A 9,864-nucleotide genomic window follows, 5' to 3' on the forward strand; every position below is an offset into this window, starting at 1 on the left:
GTGTGTTAAAGGGCACCCGAGTGGCTCAGTCAGCTAAGCACGGCTCCTGGTTTTGGCTCAGGTCATGATGTCCCAGTTCATAAGTTTGATCCTGAGATGGGCTCTGCGCTGACAGCATGGAGCCTGCTCAGGATTCTCTCTCTCTTCCTCTCTCTGCCCCTCCCCTGCTCATGCTTTCTCTCTCTCAAAACAAGTAAATAAACTTAAAAACAACAACAATAACAGCGCATGTTAGTGACAGCCTCTTTCAGCCGTGTGTTGTGGTAGTTTGCAGGGGCGTAGCACAGGGGGCTTGATCCCAGCTGTCTGTTAAGCTCTTCAGGATGGGGACCCCCCCTCCCCACCCTGATGTGCCTCTCAGGACCGTGGTGAGGATGACAGGGGCTACCCCATGACAGAACTTGCTGGTCATCGCAGTGCCCGTGATGCCAGATGCTGACGTCTTGGACATACTCAGACTTTGCATCACCCTGGATGACCGAGGCCCGGCCCTCCCACAGGGTCTGATTTAATAGGTTTGGGATGCGCCCAGACATCAGTTTTAAAAGTCCCCAGATGACTCTAATGTGCCACAGTAGGGTCGGCCAACCACGGGCCTGGCACATAGTGGGAGGGCAGTAAATGTTGACTTTGAGGGCTCGAGCCCCGCATCCGGTGAGCACGAGCCCCGCTTTGGGTAAAACACGAGACCCCCAGGGTGATCCCTACTTCTCTCTCTCTCTCTCTGTGTCCCTCGCTCACTTTCGCGGTCTCTCTCAAATAAAAGGGCTGCAATTTGCAGGGAGAGAGGCGAGGTGTGCAACTTCCTGTGGCTGGCGCCCCTCTCACTCCCTTTACAGGCCTCTTCATTGTACCTCCCCGTTCCCCTTGCTCTGCCTTCTGCCACCTAGGAATCCAGGACATCCCTCACCTGCCGCCTCCTGCCCCGGGTCAGCCGGCGTCCCTCTGGACTTTGCGGGGCATCAGAAGAGGCACCCCTCCCTCCCCGCCGTCAGAGCAGGTGAGCTGGGCTGCACATGAATCCGAGGGGGCGGCGGCCCAGCTGGGAAGCAGCCCTGAAATAGACCCCTCGCCGCCCCCGCTGCCTCCTCCCGGAATCTGCTCAGGTGAAAAACAGGCCTCTCAATCCGGGTGTCTCACCGGGCGTCGGAGGGAGGTGGCGCCGAGCCCTACCCGCCGCTTAGATCCGGCCCGAGTCCAGCTCAGATCCGTGCAGACCCTGCCCGGGCCGGACCAGCGCTGCAGTGAGGGCTCTCGGCCACTGGGCGGCGCTGGCGGTCCGCGCTGGGGCTTAGCGTGCGGCTGGTGGGGAGGGAGGGCCACAGCGGCCGCTCTCCTGAAGGGAGACTCTGCGCGCCCCTTCCCGGCCCGGAGGGCCCTCAGATGGGATCTCCCTGAAATTTGGGGGTCACGTGGGGCCGGATGGGCCCTTCCTGAGGAGGCTGGGGCGGCGAGCGTGCACAGGCCGGGGCATACACCCTTCTGCAGGAGCCAGCAGGGAGAGAAACGGGGCCACCCTCCCAGCTGCTCCCCTGCTTCTTCGTTTTGTCCCACGTTTCCCACCTGCTTCCTGAATTCGGAGCTTTGGGATGGAGGGAGGTCAAGACCATCTGTCCATCTAACCATTCGTCTGTGTGTCCACCCACCCGTCTACTCAGGCACCACGGGTTGCCCACAGGCGGTAAACCCACTGCACACAGGAAATAGAGGGGTAAGAGATTCTCCCTCCCCCTGGGGGGGAGCAGACCACTGAACTGGAAGCTGGGGAATTCTCCACCAGGGGTGGTGGCTAAGCTGGGCCTTGAAGGTCAGGGAGAGGGTTTCTGGATGGAGAAGAGGAGGTGATTCAGCCACATAGGTGAGAGGGAGGAGGAGGGCCCAGGGCCTTACATGGGCTGAAGGGTGCAGGGGAGGGAGGGGCAGCCAGAGGACTCCTCGGGGACCTGCATCTACCATCTCTCCCTCCAGTGAAGGGAGCTATACCAGCCCCTCCTTATCAGTGAGGAAACTGAGGCTGGAGACATCGAGTGCCCTGCTGCGGCCCCACAGTGACACAGTGTCATGGCTGGGGCCGAAGGCAGGTGTATTAGACTCAGGTGGAGAAAGAACCTGGTCTTTAACCACGGAATGCATTAACTGGCAGCACTGGGCCAGGGGCAGCCCGTGTCAGCTCACAGTCCTGGACCCCCTGATGCCGGCCTGCCAGAAACATATGGGGTCTTTCACGGCCCTGGCTTCTACTCTGTGACCCTGACTTTCCTCCTGCTGTTTCTCCTCCCCACTCACACTCTGCTCTTGGGAGAGGGTCCGCCATCAGCCACCACCTCTGCGGTGTGTGGGAAAAGCCTTCGTCCCCGGAGGGACTAGTTAGGGTCTACCAGCAGGTGGGGAACACTTGGTGGGGCCAAGCCGATGCCTCATGGTGCCCGCTCCTCCCGTGACCCTCGGGGGTTGGGGCCAGAGAAGCCATGGGTCCAGAGGGTAGGGGCTTCAGAGCTGGGGCTATGCAGAGTTGGGCCAGGGACAGAGGTCAGACGAGCTCTGCAGGGAAACTGGTATGCAGCATTGGCCTGGTGGTTCCCCCTTTCTGGGTCTCAGTGGCTCATCTGTAGCCAGAAGCGGGGGGTACAGACCCCTGAGGTGGTAGGGGCTAGGAGAGGCCCAGGTGTGGGGATGTTGGGGTGGGACTGGGTGCATGAGGTGGGCCGGCTGGAGGGCCCTGGGTCCTCCACTCATTCCCATGCCCAGCCCTGCTGAGAGGCCCCCACTCCCCACCTAGCCACTCGCCCACCTTCCTCCTGCTGGTCCCCCAGGGTCTTCAGTTGTGGGGGCCTCATACCCCACTCCAGCTGGTTGGAGTTCTATTAATATTTCAGTTTGATGAATTAAAGATTCTTTCTACCCTCCTTCTGATGTCCCAGGAGGGAATTAAAAACGAATCCGATCCAATCAAATGCCATTGAAATGCAGCCCACGAGGGGAGGAGCGGGTGGGTGTGGGCTTTTCTTTCCCAGCTCTGCTTTGTCCTCTTTGGGGTGTGTGTGTGTGTGTGTGTGTGTGTGTGTGTGTGTGTGTTTGTGATGGGCTGGTCTTTGTGAGGCGGGGACAAGAGGCAAGAGAAAACTGGGGCGGAGGAGGGCAAAGGGTATCTGCACGGTTGCCGCTGCCTTTAGAGGGGAACTGGATCCCGAGTGTGGCTCAGGTTGCAGGGAAACTGAAGCTGTGGGGTGGGGAGGGGCGGTGCAGCTGTGACCCCAGCCCCATGAGCTGACCACGACTGCCCCCTGCCCCTTGTGGGATGTTGGATGCTTTCCAGGTCAGCTCCACCTCCCTCGCTTTCCCAGGGTTTGCTGGAGATACCTCAGCAGTGAGGACGTGAACCTTGGAGATAGCGTGAGCGGGATCGTGAGCGGGATCGATGCTCCTGAGGCTCCGACAGCGGGAGGTCCTGGGGGTCATTTCCAGCTTTCTGTCCCGTCAGCTGTCTGGGTCCCCCTTTGGAGGGAGCAAATGCTGGGGCTTCCTTCCCGCACTGTCCAGGAGCTTCCTAAGGGGAACAGAGGCTGGAATACGTTGGGGGCGGGACTGACAAAGGGGCTTGCTGGCAATTTCCAGCCCTGCGGTGGATCGTCAGCCAGGCCCTGTGGCCTTTGCCTCTTCCCAAAACGGCCTGGGGCCCATTTGGAAGACAATCTAAGGCTCCAAATCACAGCGTCCTTTACACTTGAAAAGCCTTTCTCCTCCCGTACTTTCCTTTCACCCTCAAGGTGGCCTGAGTCCCTGCAGCATCACGATCCACACTTGACAGTTGAGGAAGGACACTGAGGCTCAAAGCAGGGGACTGGCGTGCCACAGCATCAGTGCAGTAGTGCTGGGACTGTCTGCAGCTGGGCGGTCCCCGGAGTGTGTGATTGAGATTGGGGACAAGTGTGGAGAAGACAGAGCAGAGCGAAGACATTCCCTGCCACCAGGGCCAGCTGGACCGCGTCCCCTCCTGCGCCTGTCACCTGGCTGCTCCCCCTGGCGCCCAGAGCCCTGCCACTCAGCCAAAGGAGCAGGCTGGCCACGAGGCACGGGCGGGCGGGAGGGGTTTTAAATGTTAATTGTATTTTGACATCCTGGCTTGTGACATCCATCCTAATGACATTTGGCTCGCAGCTGACAGCCCCCGGACATGTGGAGGGAGAGGGATGATAAGTAGTTTTAAATTGCAGTGTGGCAAAGAGGCTGGAAAATCCTGAGTCTTAAGAAAAAAGAGAGGGCCAGGAGCGGGAGAGGGAAGGAGGAGGTGAAAGTGGAAATCAAGGAGGAGAAAGGGGAAGGCTCCTTCTCTCTGGGGGGTCAGCCATTCATTTGTTTAACAAGTGGACATTTATTGGTCACCTACTGCATGCTCGGGGGCACAGTCTCAGCTGCGGGGGGGGGGGGGGGGGCGAGGGGGAGGGTGTCAAAAGCCCCGTCTGGCTCTGTGCCCCACTCCCTGCGTGGCTCTCAGTGCTTGTAATTCCAGCTCCTCCGTCAGGGTCTAAGTGACGCTCCTCCCTGACCTCCCTTCCCTGCCCCCCTTGAGCTTGAGGCAGCGCCGATGCCTCCCTGGCTTTTCCTTTCTCCTGTCCCCTCTCTCTTCAGCCCTATGGGTGGGGAAAATGAGGCTGAGGAAGGGAAGGGGAAGCATCATCTTTCAGGCCAGGGAGCTCCAGAGCAGCCGGAAGTAGCTAAAATTGACCTTGGACCATTTGTGTCCCTTCACCCGCCCCACAACCACAGCTCTTCCCCTGCTGTCCACTTGCTGAACTTCCCCTCCTTCCCAGCTGCCTTGATCGCTGTGCAGGCTGGAAGAGACAGAGGCTCCCAGCCCAGCCTTTAACCTTCTGTCCCACACCCCCATTTTTGTGGGGTGCTCCTGCAGCATGGGTTAAGGTCTCTCTAGCAAGTTGGTGCTGAACGTCCTCTAAATCCTCACATACCTCATTTGGCTTCTGCCTCCGGTCCTGTGCGCTTGGGCTTAACAGAGCTGTGTTCCGAATCTGCTCTTTTTTTGCTCTCTGCTCTGTCTAGTCCCCTCTTTCCCTTTACAGGGGCCGGTGGGAGGGTGTGGGTATGACGGTGCTGTGTAACCTGGAAAGTCCTTGGTCCAAATGGAATGATACTAGGAGCATAGACCCTTATCAGAGACCCCTGGGGCTAGATCTTTTTGGAGTTTAGAAAGATAATAGGGCGCACATATTATATATTGTACAATCCTCCAGGAGGCCTCGTAGCAGTATCCCCAAAACAAATATGCTGGCTCCTATTCCTGCAGGGAAACAGAGTGTCTCCCACCAAGGGAGCCAGACAGTGGCAATGACTTGCTCTCACATCAGGTTTTGCAGCCAGATGAGTTTGTTGAAAACTTATGGACAAGCTTGTGGTGTTCAGAGCATTCTGGACTTTGGAATTGTGGAAAGGGGACGGCAGCATCAGCCGGCCCACGACTCCTCAGAAAAATCCCAGAGCTCATAGGAGGGGTCCTGGAGGTTGGACCCACACTGGCCTAAGGGAAGAGCAGATTCCCCGGGTCCCTCTTCTGCTAACCCTCAGGAGTGTCAGGAGCCTGTCCCAGAGCCCAGGCTGGGGGTATTTCAGAGTGCCCGGGCCCTTGACACTCAGTATCTCCGTGGGGCAAAGGAGAAGGGCTGGTGTGACCATGGGAGGCAGAGTAGGAATGACTGACCCCAGGATTCTTAACCCCGGGTCCCATCCTCTGACCCCAGCTCTCCACAACTCCTCCATGCCTGCAAAGTGACTTATGAGTCTCCAGAGAGCACGGAGCCATTGCCTTCTCTTGCAGTCAGCTTTTCATCCTGGAAATGTCCCGCCATTATTGTTTAAACCAACTCCCCCATCACAGGCGTTTCCGTCTAATGGCCTGGTTTAGGGGAAACCCAAATTGAGACCCATCAGACGCTGAGGTTGAGAGAGCGGCTGGGTCACCGCAACATGGGGACCCTTTATTAGGTATTCCAAGCCTGCCAGGCTCTCCCCTGGCCCCTGCACCTTCAAGTTCACTTTGATGTATTTCAACAAATTCTAAACTTCAGGATTTTCAAAGGCAGCTGCCCTCTCCTATTAGGATTCTTTGGAAATGGAGACATCCTCGTAGGAGTAGCTCCGGTGGGTTTGAGTTGCCAAACGCAGGGGGTGGGAAGGGGCGGGGAAGTTGTTTCCCTTACCAGGGAGATCAGAATAAGAGTTGGAAGGAAGGATCTGCTGCAGCACGAGGGAGTGAGGTCAGACTTCAGGAAGAACTTCCAGGTCAAAAAGCTATGAAGCACAGGGCCTGGGTGGCTCAGTTGGTTAAGCGTCCGACTCCTGGTTTTGGCTCAGGTCATGATCTCAGGGTTGGTGGGTCTGAGCCCTGCGTTGGGCTCTGCGCTGACAGCGTGGAGCCTGCTTGGGATTCTGTTTCCTCCTCTGTCTGCCCCTCCCCTGCTCGCTCTCTCTCTTTCAAAATAAATGAATAAACTTAAAAAAAAAAGTTCTGAAGCACACGTGTATTTTTATTTGCATTAACATTTGTATTATCATTTTCTCTAAGATTGACCACCTCTTTCCCCTCCCCCAAGCCCCTGTCCCCCCAGTGCTAAAATGGTGTCTCCTCATCTCTGGGTAAGCGTGTGCACATGGGATTGGTGGGACTGGTGGATTAGAATGACCACCGTGTTTACCCCACTAGTGTCAATCAGGTCATCCTCTTTAAGGGTTTCAGAAAGAGACCCAACCCTGAATCCCACATCCTTAGAGAAACCTGAGCCCAGCGCCTCTTCTCACTGATGGGGAAACCAATGCTCAGAGAGGCTGGGCCTGACTGCCCCAGGCCACACAGTATGAGCACCAAGGACCTAGCCTCTTGCTTCCAGCCCTGCGCCCCCCCTTCCCACACCCGGGCGCCTCCCAGTCAGGGTACAGCTTGCTGAACAGGGCATTTGGGAGGTCAGGCCCTTGCACCACCCGGCCTGGGCCAGGGCTCTTGTGACCTGACCCCTCTGCTGATCACTCACCTACAGAGGTGGCTCTGAAGCTCCCTTGTTTCCCCATGATGCCCCCAGCAACCCCGGGGGCAGGGGACACCAATTGAAGTTCCTGGAGGGGCGTGTGTGTATCTGTATGTCCACGTGTTTAGCTGTGTCTGAGGGTGCCCGTGTGAGTGTGTCTGTATACGTGTGTGTGTGTGTGTATCTGAATGTATCTCTATGTATGTGTCTGTGTTTCTGTGTCAGTCTCCATGACAAGTCAAGTCAGCCAAAGTCAGCAGGAGGGAGAAGTCGGCAGGAGAAGCTGGCTCAAGCTAGGGCTCACAGGTGAGCGTGGGCGGCTGACCACTCAGAGGTGGGGAGGCCCGGAGTGGCCCAGGACGGCTGCCCGGAAGAACTAGGCCTTCAGGCTGAGTACCTTCACACTGGACGAGTCCACAAACCCAGCCATCTGCCAGCCAACAGCGTTTCTTTTTTTAACCCCTGAAAAATATAGCCTGCCCAGCCTTCTGCGACACAGCTGGTGGGGGGCGGGGGGGCAGGATAATTATGGCCAGAGTGAAGGCAACACTGAGGGGCAGGGAGTGGGGAGAATGGCTGGGTTGGTTTGGGTTCTCAATAAACCGTGGCCCATTTATTTTCAGTTTAATTAATTAATTGATTAATTAAATAAAAAGATATTGAGGACAATATCCTGTGTTAAAAACCGTAGTGGCTCCCACTTACTGGCATGTAAACACAGGACTGGGTGCTGTGCGTACATTCTTTTATTCCCTTTTGATGACGGCCTGGCCAGTAGCTAACTTTCCATGAGTTAGACAGAGGACCCCCTTTTAGGCAGACATAGCCTCAAGACAGGACGTGTCACTTGTCAAGCCTGAGGGAGGCTGGATTTGAGCCTCCCAGCATTTCCTATTCTTGCACACCAGCCCTGCTCTGAGGTCAGCATCATGGTCCTTGTTCTATGGGTAGGAAGCTGAGGGACCCTGGCCAGGAGGACCTAGGCAGGCTGTTCTCAGGGACGAGGCCTCCCCAGGAGTGACTTGACTGTCCTGCATGCCCAGAGGAACGCACACTCTTGTGGCCTTAGCTTAAGTCTCTGTAAAATGCGCCGTGCTGAGGTGTGGGTGGCCACGGGCTGCACTCCTCAAGGGCAGGATGGTGTGCAGTCATTGTGTATTCCCAGGGCTGGGAATGGAACAGGATCTTGGCCAGTGCTGGTTGTGTTAAAAAAAGAAAGAAAGAAAGAAAGAAAGAAAGAAAGAAAGAAAGAAAGAAAGAAAGAAAGAAAGAAAGAAAGAAAGAAAAGGCATGAATGAATGCATGATCCAGGCCCTTCCATCAGAGGCTTCAGTCTGACTGGGTAAATGAGACATGTATTTGGGGCCATTACATATGTCAGCAAAGGGAGTTCAGGCTTTGCCAACATTTATTCATTCACCAAACATTCACTGAGCTCACAGGCATCGTGCCAGGCACCGGATGAGCCACGGTGAACCAGTTGTGGTTCTGGCCTGGCATAGTCTGGGATACTGGAGGAGGGGGTGCCCGAGTGGGTCTCTGGGCAGGGGCAGGGGTGTTGGATAAGGGGCTTGGAGGGAGAAAGGGAAGACCAGTAGGGGGGAGGGTCATTCCTGCTATCCCCAGACATTCCTTTGACCCATAAGGGTGCTGTCTGCGGAAATTAGGGGTGGGGCAGTAAGAGGGGTGGTGGGTCCTCCCTGACCTAGGCACCTTTGAGCATCGGGTGGCACTCTGCAAATCAGCCAGGAGGACTGAGGTACTGATGGGGAGGCAGGCCACTGCGAGCCACTCTCCCCCCAGCTCCCTGACACTGTGCAGCACACCCTCCCCGGGACAAGGACAGTCACACATCACAGCTCTAATTGAAGCCGCTTCTGCAGTCTGGGACGAGATGCTCTTGTAATCCTAAGAGGGCTGAATGGCTCCTCCCTCTCTTCTTCCTCTTCTTCTTCTGCCTCTAAGGCCAGACCTCCCCCACGAGTTTTTTCAAGCCCTCCCCCCCCCCCGGAAGGAGGAGAGCTGGGGCTCCAGCCTCTCCCCCCGGGTTAAGGGATTCCCTCCTGGGCTTGTGTTAGCCTGCCCGCCTGGCCACCTGTTACACTTTGCAAACCAGTGCTGGAGAGAGAGAGGAGCAGGCTGTGGGCCATGGGCTGGGGGTTCCCCTAGCCTGGCGGGGTTCTGGGGCCTCAGCGGAAAGGGACCTCTCTGACAGGCTGTGAGATTGGGGGCAAGTTCAATTGCCTCACTGAGCCTCAGTTTCCCCCCGCGTGGTATGCTCGAACCAGGAGCGGTGGGGCGTGCAAATGAACATGCCACATGGGGGCACACGCCACGTGCATGCGGATGTGTGAGAAGAGGCCCTGCGGGTGGGGGTTCTAGTGACGCACGGGGGTGGGGAGGAGCGCAACCCCTTCGCATCGCAGTGCTTTGCTGTACTTCTCAGGGTGTGTGTCGGAGGCTGTGTTGCCTGCCCCTCGACCTTTGGAGTCAGGAGGGCCCCGCCCGCCACGTCCTGGGGTGGCTGAGCTGACACCCGCAGGGTGGGGGGGAGGGGGCAAGGAAGGGGGCTTCCGGGAGAGGGCGCCGGTGGGGCGTGGTGGGAGCGGGGAAAGACCGCGGGGCGGGTGTGGCGGGGTGGAGGGGCGCTTGGAGAGCTCCGGCCTTCCCGCGGCGAAGGTGCGGGGTCGGAGGTGGGCTCCCAGGTGCTCTCTCTTTAAAAGGCCGGCGGAAGCGCCGCGCGCTTGGCCCGCACTTGCAGCGCAAACTTGCCGGGCTAGGCTCGCGCCTTCTCGAGTGCGGCAGCGGCAGTGGGCGCGGGGGCTGAGCG

The sequence above is a fragment of the Panthera pardus genome, unplaced genomic scaffold (assembly GCF_024362965.1).
Source record: "Panthera pardus isolate Hobbes unplaced genomic scaffold, ASM2436296v1 HiC_scaffold_17, whole genome shotgun sequence".
Lineage (NCBI taxonomy): Eukaryota > Metazoa > Chordata > Mammalia > Carnivora > Felidae > Panthera > Panthera pardus.